An 11,249-nucleotide genomic window follows, 5' to 3' on the forward strand; every position below is an offset into this window, starting at 1 on the left:
TTTTTATGTAATTTATATTTATGAGACGTATAATCTATTCATGCTGATTCGGAAGATAAATGAAGTTGTTTGTAGATAATTTAATTATGCAAAGTTTATTCACTCGTTTTATCATGTGAATAGTGTTATCTTAAGGATGTTTAATGAAATTTTAACTTTTATAACCGAGCGTTTAGCGGGTGTACACATTTGTTGGAGAGAGATTGCTGTCCCGCAGTGATCCAAATAAAGTTTTGTTGAAGTACACGGATCGCTGAAGGGCGTTCCTAGTGTTCTACCTGGATTACGTATAGAGTTACCTGGGAGGCTGCCATCACGCCCCCTTTTAATCATGCAGCTACGTGGTAAGTAGCTGTGTTAATTTCGTGAACATGTTCAGTATCTATTTATGTTGTATGTTAGTCGTAATTGTATAGAGCTTGAGAAAGGTAGTTGTATCTACTGAAACGCGTTGCTCGCAGATCCCTGTATGTATTTCCAATAAAAAAAAGGAATTTATTATCCCGGATCAGAGTCTGATATCCCTAGGAGCGCGGACAGTCGCTTTTTCTTCCTCGTGGTCTACTTCCATAACTGAAAAAATATTCAAGGGGTTTCTGAGAGACGCCATCGATGAGTACCTCAAGGAGAACAGCGGAATAACTCCTCACCAGCATGGGTTCATGAAGGGTCGATCATGTCAGACCAATCTGATCAGCTTCTACCATGAAGTAAGTTCTAAGCTGGACCTGGGAGAGTCTATTGATCTCGTATATATGGACTTCTCTAAAGCCTTTGACACCGTGCCACATAATAGGCTAATATACAAAATGAGGCTGCTCGGACTGGGCGAAAACGTGTGTAAGTGGGCAAAGAATTGGCTCAGAGATAGAAAACAGAGGGTAGTAATAAACGGTTCATACTCAAATTGTTTTCCATACGCAGATTTTGAATTCACATGCAATTGAAAGGAACAGGATGCAGAATCAGCAGATTCCCCTGCAAAATTCCACCATGTGAACATTGAATTCAATTGAAAAAGTGAAATCCGGCTAAGGATTCGCTGTGGAATTCGCACAAGTGTGAAAGTATTAAATAACAAGTGTAGCAGATTACCTTAAAGGTTAAAATTTAGTCTCACTGAACTGTTCTTGACGCTAGTTGAAGCAGTGTTTCCTGAAGACCATGTTTGGTCATTGCGTGGGCATTCCTTTACAAAGATGGTGTGGGCAACAAGTCACATAATTATTAATTTAACTTTGTCATGATTTGCTAAGTTCAGGAAGCTGGTCCACCATGATAGGCCACTTTACTCTCTTCACTTTGCTTGCACTATAAATAAAAGTTAAAACTGGGCTCTTGCACTTTCTCCGATGATCATTGGTAAATAATTTGGATACATAACAGCACTCAGATCCCAGTAACCTTATTATCAAATCTTAATTTAAAAGGTTACTCCAAGAGTTTTTGGTGGAGAATGCGGGCAGACTAAGTTGTCTAGTGAATTGTCATGTATTAGGGGGTGCAGATAAGTATTGAGTCTTACTCACAAAAATTGAGCTAGGAAGCTGTAAATTGCAGGGTGTACTTGTCTATATTCAATTATGCAAAGAAACCAACTACCTATGATTTTAACTTATCTTTTTTTTCTGGTCCAAAGTGAACATGGCAGCATCTCCAAAGACAGTCATTGTGGAAGAGCATAGCACCATTATCAAGTTGCTGTTTCTCCAAGGGAAAGGTGCAAAGCATTTCCATGATGAAATGTCACATACTTTGGGTGACAGTGGCCCTTCAAAGGCAACAGTTAAACGTTGGGTTGTACATTTTAAAACTGGCCATTTCAGTGTTGAAAGTGAGAAACCTAGTGGAAGGCCTGCCTTGCCTGCAAATGTGAAAGCCATCAATGACATGATCATGGAGGACCGCTGAATATCAGCCACAAGTATTGCTACATATCTGGGAAAACATTAGGGGAGAGAGTTGGTGCCATTATCCACAACCACTTGGGAATAAGAAAGCTTACAGGCAAGTGGATTCAAAAACTTTTGACAACGGGGATCCAAAAACTTTTGACAACCGGACAGAAGAGGAGACGTCTGGAGACATCGGTGGATGTTTTGGGGCATTTTGCAAGACATGGATCTACTGTTATGATCCAGAGACAAAAGGAACAGTCTAAGGAATGGAGGCACAGTGGTTCTCCCAGGTCAAAGAATTTCCGTGTGCAAAGGTCAGCGCAGAAGTAAATGGCAACCATTTTTTGGGATAAGAAGGGAGTTCTGCTCGTGGACTACCTCCCAAAGGGTTCAACCATCAGTGCAACATATTACTGTTTGTTATTGACAAAGCTGAGGCAAAATATTAAGGAAAAACATGAGGAAAGCTCTGCAAAAGTGTCATCCTGTTGCATGACGATGCCTCGTCACACACTGCAGGTGCCAGTATTGCAAAACTGACCTCCTAAGGCCTCCTTCCCACGAACGGATTTACACCGCGTAATTCGCGGTGAAAATCCGCTGCGTTGCCCGCTGCTATTAGGTTCTATTGAACCTAATAGCACAATGCTCACGATGCGGAATTCCACCGCGGAATTCCGCACTGTGAAATCTCCCGTCCTCACCCACGGCATGCTCTATTTGCCGCGGGTGTACGCGCTGACGGCTTCCATTGCAGTCAATGGAAGCCGTCCGTTCACGCTATCTTCCGCTGTAACACAGCGGAAGATAGCGTGAAAACGCTTTCCCGCCTACCGCGTCATGTGACGCGGTGGGCGTGTCACATGACGCGGCGGCGGTGGGCGGGGAAGCGTCTTCACACTATCTTCCGCTGGTAAGTATGGGGTCTTTGGGAGGCGCCGTGACGGGCTTCACAGCGGAATATTCCGCGGCGGAGCCCGTCACGCTCGTGTGAAGCCGGCCTTAGGCTTTCAACTGATGCCCTATCCACCCGACCTGGCTACGTCTGACTACCATCTGTACCTCAATCTCAAAAGACACCTAAAAGGAACAAGGGTTTGGGAGTGTTTTGGAGGCAACTAATGCTGCAAATGAGTGGTTTGACCAGCAGCCGGAAGAATTCTATTAGTAGGGACCAGAGATGAGCGAGTGACTCGGAAAAGCACTACTCGCTCGAGTAATTTGCTTTATCCGAGTATCGCTGTGCTCGGGTCTGAAGATTCGGGTGCCGGCACGGAGCGGGGAGCTGCAGGGGAGAGCGGGGAGGAACGGAGGGGAGATCTTTCTCTCCCGCCCGCTCTCCCCTGCGACTCACCTGTCAGCCGCAGCGGCACCCGAATCTTCAGACCCGAGCACAGCGATACTCGGATAAAGCAAATTACTCGAGCGAGTAGTGCTTTTCCGAGTATGCTCGCTCATCTCTAGTAGGGACCTAAAAAGCTGCAGGAGAGACGTTATAAGTGCATTGCCATCCTTGGGGAAAATGTAGAACAGTGTGGCAGTTTCAGCTTCCTAGCTAAATTTTTACTGGGTAAAGCTCAATACTTATCAGCACCCCCTTGTATGGACGAAGCATAAGTACCAGCAAGTAACACCCTTTGTGCGTTACAATGATTTGCTATTGCTGTGGCTTCTGTTATGGTGCAATTCACAGATTCACCATCTGCTTAAGTGATTTCTTTTATGCATGAATCGAATGTCCCAATGTTGTTCTGAGTGTGTTCTGTTAAGATAAAGACAGTAAAAGAGTCTTGTAGATGTGTGTGTGTTTATAACATTCTATCTGTTAGAAAATTACAGGATAGGGAATGTCAATCCCCTGCTCTTTATGGGTTGGGGTGCAAAGATACCAACTTCAACTGGAAAGTACTGGCTATTTTTAGTAACCCTGTGTGTTCTAACAGACAGACTGCTAGAATAGGGAGAAATCTCTGGATTGGTGAATCTGGGTTATAAGAAGTGAAGCCTACGCTTCAGGTTGGACCTCTTAGTGCATGTGAATAACCTTTCCAACTGAATGTAAAGGCCCATTTAGGGCTGACACCCACTGGCGTTTTTTTTTCTATCTTGCGCTGCGAGAGCAAGTGAAAACACTCACCTCGCAGCACAAGAAAAACGCTGGAACATCGCCAGTGTTTTCAATGGGGCCAGCGGTAGCAGCGCTAGCCCCATTGAAAACATAGGGAGAATACCATGGACTTCTGGCACAGCCGTGACAGGAGTTTCCTTCATCCCCGCAGGGATGAAAGAATCCTCTGCCACAGCTGTCACAGCTGTGGCAGAAGTGCAGCATGCTATCCAATTGCTCTCAATGGGATCGGCGCTGCCGACGGTCCCATTGAAAGCAGTGGTTTGTGGCAAGCCCTGCAGTATGATTTTCGGGGAAGGGCATGAGATATAAGCCCTTTGCTGAAAATCATCATTAACTGGTTAAAAAGAAAAAAAAAAAATTAACTCACCTCTCCACCTCTCAGACGCGTCCTCCGGCTAGCTCCCAGGCACTGCTTTCCAGCACTTTCTGATTTAAAAATCCCCGCCTCCTAAAAGGGCTGTGCTGATTGGCTGAGTGCTCAGCCAATTACAGCTAGTGCTTAGCTATTGACTGAGCGCTCAGCCAATCAGCACAGCCCTTTCAGCAAGCGGGGATTTTTAAATCAGAAAGTGCTGGACAGCAGTGTTGGGGAGCCAGCCGGAGGACGTGCCTGAGCAGTGGAGAGGTGGTGAGTTAATTTTTTTTTTCACCCGTTAATGATGATTTTCAGGGAAGGGCTTATATTTCAAGCCCTTCCCCGAAAATCATACTGCAGGGCTTGCCAGAAACCACTGCTTTCAATGAGACCAGCAGCAGCGCCGATACCATTGAAAGCAATTGGATAGCATGCTGCACTTCTGCCACAGCTGTGGCAGAGGATTCTTTCATCCCGCGGGGATGAAGGAAACTCCTGCCACAGCTGTCACAGCTGTGGCAGAAGTCCATGGTATTTTCCCTATGTTTTCAATGGGGCTGGCGCTGCTGCCGCTGGCCCCATTGAAAACACTGGCAATGTTCCAGCGATTTTCCAGCGTTTTTCTTGCGCTGCGAGGCGAGTGTTTTCACTTGCTCTCGCAGCGCAAGATAGAAAAAAACGCCAGTGGGTGTCCACCCTTATACAGAACGATTATCGCTCAAAAGCCCTCTTTTGAGCGATAATCGTTGTGCATAAACGGGCAGCACGCTAAAAGTCAGCAATGAGCCTTATCAGCACCGCACGCAGAGTTCTCTGCAGGATTCAAGCTGATAGCATTCTTTTAGCTGGTATCCCGCACGGAGCTCTCAGCGATACCTCCGAGGACAAAGCAGCTCCTTCTGTTCTCGACGCTATCGGCTCAGCGGGACACCAGCTGAGAGCTCTAACAACAAAGCAGCTGTTTGCATATATATAAAGCAGCTGCTGTTCTCGGAACTGTCAGCAGTATCCACTCTGCCTGTATATTTAACTCATAAGTAGCTAATTAGCTACTTAATGTATGTAAAAATTATCGCTCAAAACTGTCACTCAAACTGTCGTTTAAGCGAACATCTTTCAATGTAAATGGGCCTTAACACGTTGTGAGATTGATCTGTGCTGGGTAGATGTACATTAAAACCTCTGACACAGTCTCATACTGGTAGAATGGTGTTTATACAATCTAATGGCTACCTAATTGTCATGCTAATTGGTACAATGGGAGTCAAAGACTCCCACTAATGGGTTAAAAGACTTCGGAAAGTGCCTGAATTATGATGCTAAGACAATACTGAGACAATTGTGTACTTAACAAGCCTGATAAGTACATTACAAACAGAATTCAATTAATAACAAGGGTGTACTTAGGCTGGAAGCACAGGAATGGGTGGGATTCCGACTGCGTTCGGCGACCGTACGTACGTCTTTCTTCTGTATTGCGAATGGACGCAGCGAGCCGCCATCAGACATGCGCAGTACAGATTATTTTTTCAAATATTTGTTTTGCATGTCCTGTTTGCTAGGCAACAACACGGGTACCCACGACCTATCCGCAATGTCAATTGCAGATGGGCTGCGGGTTAGACTGCTTCCATTGTCTTCAATGAAAGCCATCTGTGCGAAACCCGCACAAAAATAGGACATGCTGCGATTTTTCTCTCTGTTGTCTATTTTGCAGAAAAAGGCCTCAAAGGTAAAAAAAAAAAAAAAGAGGAGTGACACAATAAGGGTGCCGAGACGGACAGGAAGGAAGTCTTGAGGGAAGGTAAGCACCTGTGCCTTCCCCGACTGCTCTACTCTATGATGTCACATTTGAGCTATGGACGAACTCACCAGTCAAAAAGCAGGTAACGTGGTGTAGTGTCTTCAGCTTGGATTGCCCCAGGGTTCAACAATGCTGCAACAAGGTTTGTACAGACCGTTATTGTCTGTGCCGGTCATAGCCCAGGTAGAATGGTAAAGGTACCTGCCAAAAATGCTGTATGACCGTCTTACTCATTTCAGAAACTGCAAGTGGGCATCATCCAATTGCCAGCGTCGGGCCGATATGAGTGTATCTTTGTCTGTTTGTTCTCTTTTTAGGTTGTGACCACAGCTACAGAAAAGAATATGGCTAAAGCGGTTATCTGCATGATGCCAGTTCGATACTTACGCACACCTCTCCTCTTTGTAAGACAACTTATCTCCAACAGAGACAGACAAATATATATATTATGTCTTAAGACACAGCTTAATACGGTCTGAGAGTGCGTCTAATGCGCCGGAGGATGAGGAGCATTAGCCCTACCCTTACACATCAGAGGGGGTGCAGCTGGAAGAATGATTCCACAACTACTGAGGCTTTTATTAGACAAGGTAACAATGTTAAAATATCTTTGCTTTTATGCTATATTAGATTCGGAATTCTATCGAATGCTTGTGCAAATGTGGGATGAATTAGTGGAAGCCACTGATTACCTAGGTCACCAAGAAACAAACAAGTTACCAAAGTTGTAGGCCCTAGGGAACGCCCATGTGAAGATGCTCACCCTGTCACAACTTTAATTTGTGTCATTTAGTGCTCAAGGTTTCTCTAACCAAGAAGAGTTATCAAATTAAGGAATGGAGTGAAGATAAGTCCTCCTTGGAGGCTGGCTGAGAAGGTGAAGCACTGAAGTCTCCCCTGTGGGGACTAGCCCATGGGATATACCAAGTTTAGGAATAAAAGAGTAATCAAGAGGGGGGAAGGAGGATGTGAAAGTATTAAGATGGTCCGCTATACTTGTAATTTAAGGGTTAATATTTAATCTTACTGATCTGTTCTTGAAGCTAGTAGAAGCAGTGTTTCCTGAGGACCATGTTTGGTGATTGTGGCGATTTGGTGATTGTCGGCATCCCTTTAATTGGATGGTGTGAACAACGCTTCATATAACAAATCATGACAAAATGTAATGAATAGTTAAGTTCAGGCAGGTGGTCCACCATGATAGGCCATTATACGCTTAGCCTGCTCGCACTAAAGGTAAAACTGGACTACCTGATGCACACTGTGTATTAAGTATGCATTACTAGTCTAAGACACTTCATGCTGCTCTAACTGGGCAGTACTGGTTAATTAAAGCATGTGTAGCGCCTTAGACTAAGTATGCATACCTAGTAAGGCCAACTTCACACTGGCAAGAAAATTAAGCGACTTTCTCATGATGCGAGAGGGATTATGAAACGAATGATTTTCAATGGTTTCATTCTCGTGATGGTTTCACTCCTGCGTGAAAAAAAACTGCAACATGCCCTTTCTTTTTGCGATATTACCCATTGCATTCAATGGACCGGCCCTATTGAAAACAATGGAAGAACATCCCGATCCCCTGCTGCAGCTGTGACAGCCGTGTCGGGGGATGCCTTCAGCCCTGGAGGGATGCAAGGCTGTTTCCATGTGAAAACACCTCACCTCGTTTCATATCGATTGCGAGGCTGACATCAGGCCGTGTTCCCCACATCACCCACGCCAGGGTGAAACCGGTCTAAGGTAGTGCAATAGACAGGCAGATGAGTTGCTACAGCTATCGATCTTTCTCTAAGCTTGGAGGGTTGCTTTAAAGGCCTTTCACATACAGATAATCATGAGCAGCCGTTCCTTTACATGGTCATCTGCCCGTGTAAGGCTGCTCTCTCACAGGCGTCTATAAAAACGCTGTGTTTTACAGTGCTTTCGAATGGTGTTTTCAAATGCATTCAACAGCATTTTAATGCACCCAATCATTGCAATGTGTGAGGATGTGCGTTAAAAAAAAAAAACCTCGCTGAGATGCACCAAACTATAGCAGACAGCGCTCGGAAATCACAGTGTTAGAAACCTCACGCTCAAACGCTTGTCTAAGAAACCCCATTGAAATCAATGGAGATTTTTACAGTGTTAAGCGCAGCCTTTGAAATGTCGCACTAAACGCTGTAAAAATGGCCTGTGTGAGGTTGTTCACATCAGTTGGAAATGCTGCGGACTTTCTTTAGTGGAATTAGCTGTGAAAAATCCACAGCATTTTTAGTACAAGCATTGTGGAGGGGATTTTAAGTAATCCCATCAACACTGTGCAGAGAAAATCCACTGTGGACCGCCACCATATAAGTACCTTTACTTTTACCAATTTTTTTTCTACGCTTGGAAAACCCCTTTAAAAAGTAACCTATCAGGTTATGAGCCCCATAAACTAAATATGAACTTTGGTATGGAATCACAGGACAGGGGCGACTGAGTTCGGGGATGTAAAGGTCACACTCACCTGCCTCCCCATGCCCTCAGGTCCACCTGAGAAGCCAAGGTAAGTATGGAACTCATCTCTTCATTCTATACGTTTGCACAGAATGAGATAATGATCATCTATACAGAACAATTGTGCACAGCTTCTAATTGTAGCAGTCAGGCTAGAAAGGCGCATGCTCAGCTCTATCCAACGGCCATTTCACACAGGCACAATTCTCCACATTCCGCACCGCAAGTCGCAGTAAATTCAGCACCGAAATCCACATGGCTCAGTGCGGATTTTGATGCAGGACATGCGAAAATGGTTTAAATCAGCCTGCAATTCCGCATAAAAATCCACAGATAGCTCTACGGATTTAATGCCGAATTCCATGGTGGCAAATTCCGCTGCGTCCTGGTGGCAATATTCAGACATTCATGGCATATCCTGTCGATATACAAAGTCTCAGGTGGGAATACACATTTGCATAATCACTAGTCTTGTGATGACAGCCCACTGCTCATCATCCATCTGTATTCTCATTATTTAACCGCTTCCCGCTCCATGACGTACCGGTACATCATGGGAGCCTGGTACTTCGCGCAAAATGACGTACCGGTACGTCATCGGGATAGCGCGAGATCATGACTGACCTCGCGTTATCCCGCAGCGGGAGCCAGCTGTCAGTCACAGCTGGCGTCCCGCTGCAACAGCGGGGGGGCATCGGAGATGCGCCCCCACGCTGTTAACCCCTTCCCTGCCACGATCTAAGTAGATCGCGGCAGGGAAAAAGTTCACAGAGGGATCGCGCTCCCTCTGTGTCTCCGGCCGGCTCTCGCGATGTCATCGCGAGAGCCCGGCCTGTCACCATGGCAACAGGTCCTGTATTGCCTATGCCTATGATCGCTGTATGAGTGATAAGGCATGGGAGAGCAGTAGCTGCAAGTCCCTTAGAGGGACTCAAATAGTGAAAAAAAGAGAAAAGAAAAATGTGAAAAAAAAAAAAAAAAAAATGTAAAAAAAAAAACAAACAAACCCCCTTTTGTATGCTTTTTTAAATATTAGCATAAAAAAAGGTAAAAAAAAAATTTAAACCCTACATATTGGGTATTGACGCGTCCGTAACAACGTGTACAAAAAGTTGAACACGCTTTTTATTTTGTACAACAAAAAGCGTTAAAAAAAACGCTAAAAAACAGAGGCAAAATGCAATAAAAGTGATCAAAAAAGCCGTACATTCCCCAACATGGTACCAATAAAAACTACAGCTTGTCTCGCAAAAAATAAGCCCTCATAGAGCTCCGTACATAGAAAAGTAAAAAAGTTACAGGACTTTGAATGCAGCTATACAGAAAAAAAAATTTCCAAAAAAAAGGGCTTTTTATTGCAAAAAAGTGTAAAAACCTAAAAAAAAAAAATAGAACAATTTTGGTATCGTTGTAACCGTACCAACCCACAGAAAAAATTTAGTGTGTCATTTATGCTGCATAATTAACGCTGTAAAAAAATAAATAAATAAAAAATCTGTCAGAATTGATGCGTTTTCTCTCCCTGTTATCATAAAAAAAATAATAAAAGTTTTACGATATTGTCTATGTACCCAAAAGTGGCACCGATAAAAACTACAGCTCGCCACGCAAAAAACAAGCCCTTATACGGCCGCGTCGACGGAAAAATAAAAAAGTTATGGCTTTCGAAAAATGGAGATGGAAAAATACCAAAAATCGCTTGGTCCTCAACGCCAAAATAGGCCATGTCCTTAAGGGGTTAATCTACTTTATACATTACCGGACTGGGTGGTAAACTCCTGGGTCACAATCCTGGCATCACTTTGGTCCACATGCCACTACTGCCGCCATGGAGATGTTGACTCTCGTAGATGAAAGTTTGTTGTATTGATGCACAGATTTTATAGTATCTGAACAGTTGGGTCTGGTAATTTGATAAAGCAATGTCTTATAAAGACTAAACCCTGTACATAACTTCCTGACCGCAAGTAATTAACAAATATAGGACTCCTCATTTGCACTTTGTCCTTATGATACACATAAATATTTGCAATACAAAGATCATTAACCACTTATCTCTAAACAATACCCAACAGCCTTACTGCTTCTGTAGGATGCATTTTTAGGAAAGCTCAGGATAGGCCTTGCAGAAAACACTCAACTGGTCTGAACCTGCCTAGTAGACAAAGAGAAGGATATTTATTCATAAAGGCGTTAAGCACCGACATTGGTTAAGTCTGCCACAGTGGGTTATGCAAGGATGGCAACAAGTTTGTTAAACATGAAATCAAATCAATTTAATACGCGCCTGCAACTTGTTATCAAGGGGAAATTCCTCCGCTTACAAATGTTTAAAGGGAAAAGAAACAGCCGCTCCCACCCAAACATTTATATATAAAAACGTGTCTAGACGCAACGGATCAGTTGCATCATCTGACTGTGCAATACGATGTGTAGCTCATGTGCAGATACGTGAATGTGTCAATGTCCATGATTACCAGATTATTACCATCTTAGACACTTATTAGTACGTAATTAATGAGGACCTATCAGTTCTTCGGACAGGTCTGTTTTAGTAAATCATTATATTCCCCATGA

Source organism: Eleutherodactylus coqui, chromosome 5 (genome assembly GCF_035609145.1).
Source record: "Eleutherodactylus coqui strain aEleCoq1 chromosome 5, aEleCoq1.hap1, whole genome shotgun sequence".
Lineage (NCBI taxonomy): Eukaryota > Metazoa > Chordata > Amphibia > Anura > Eleutherodactylidae > Eleutherodactylus > Eleutherodactylus coqui.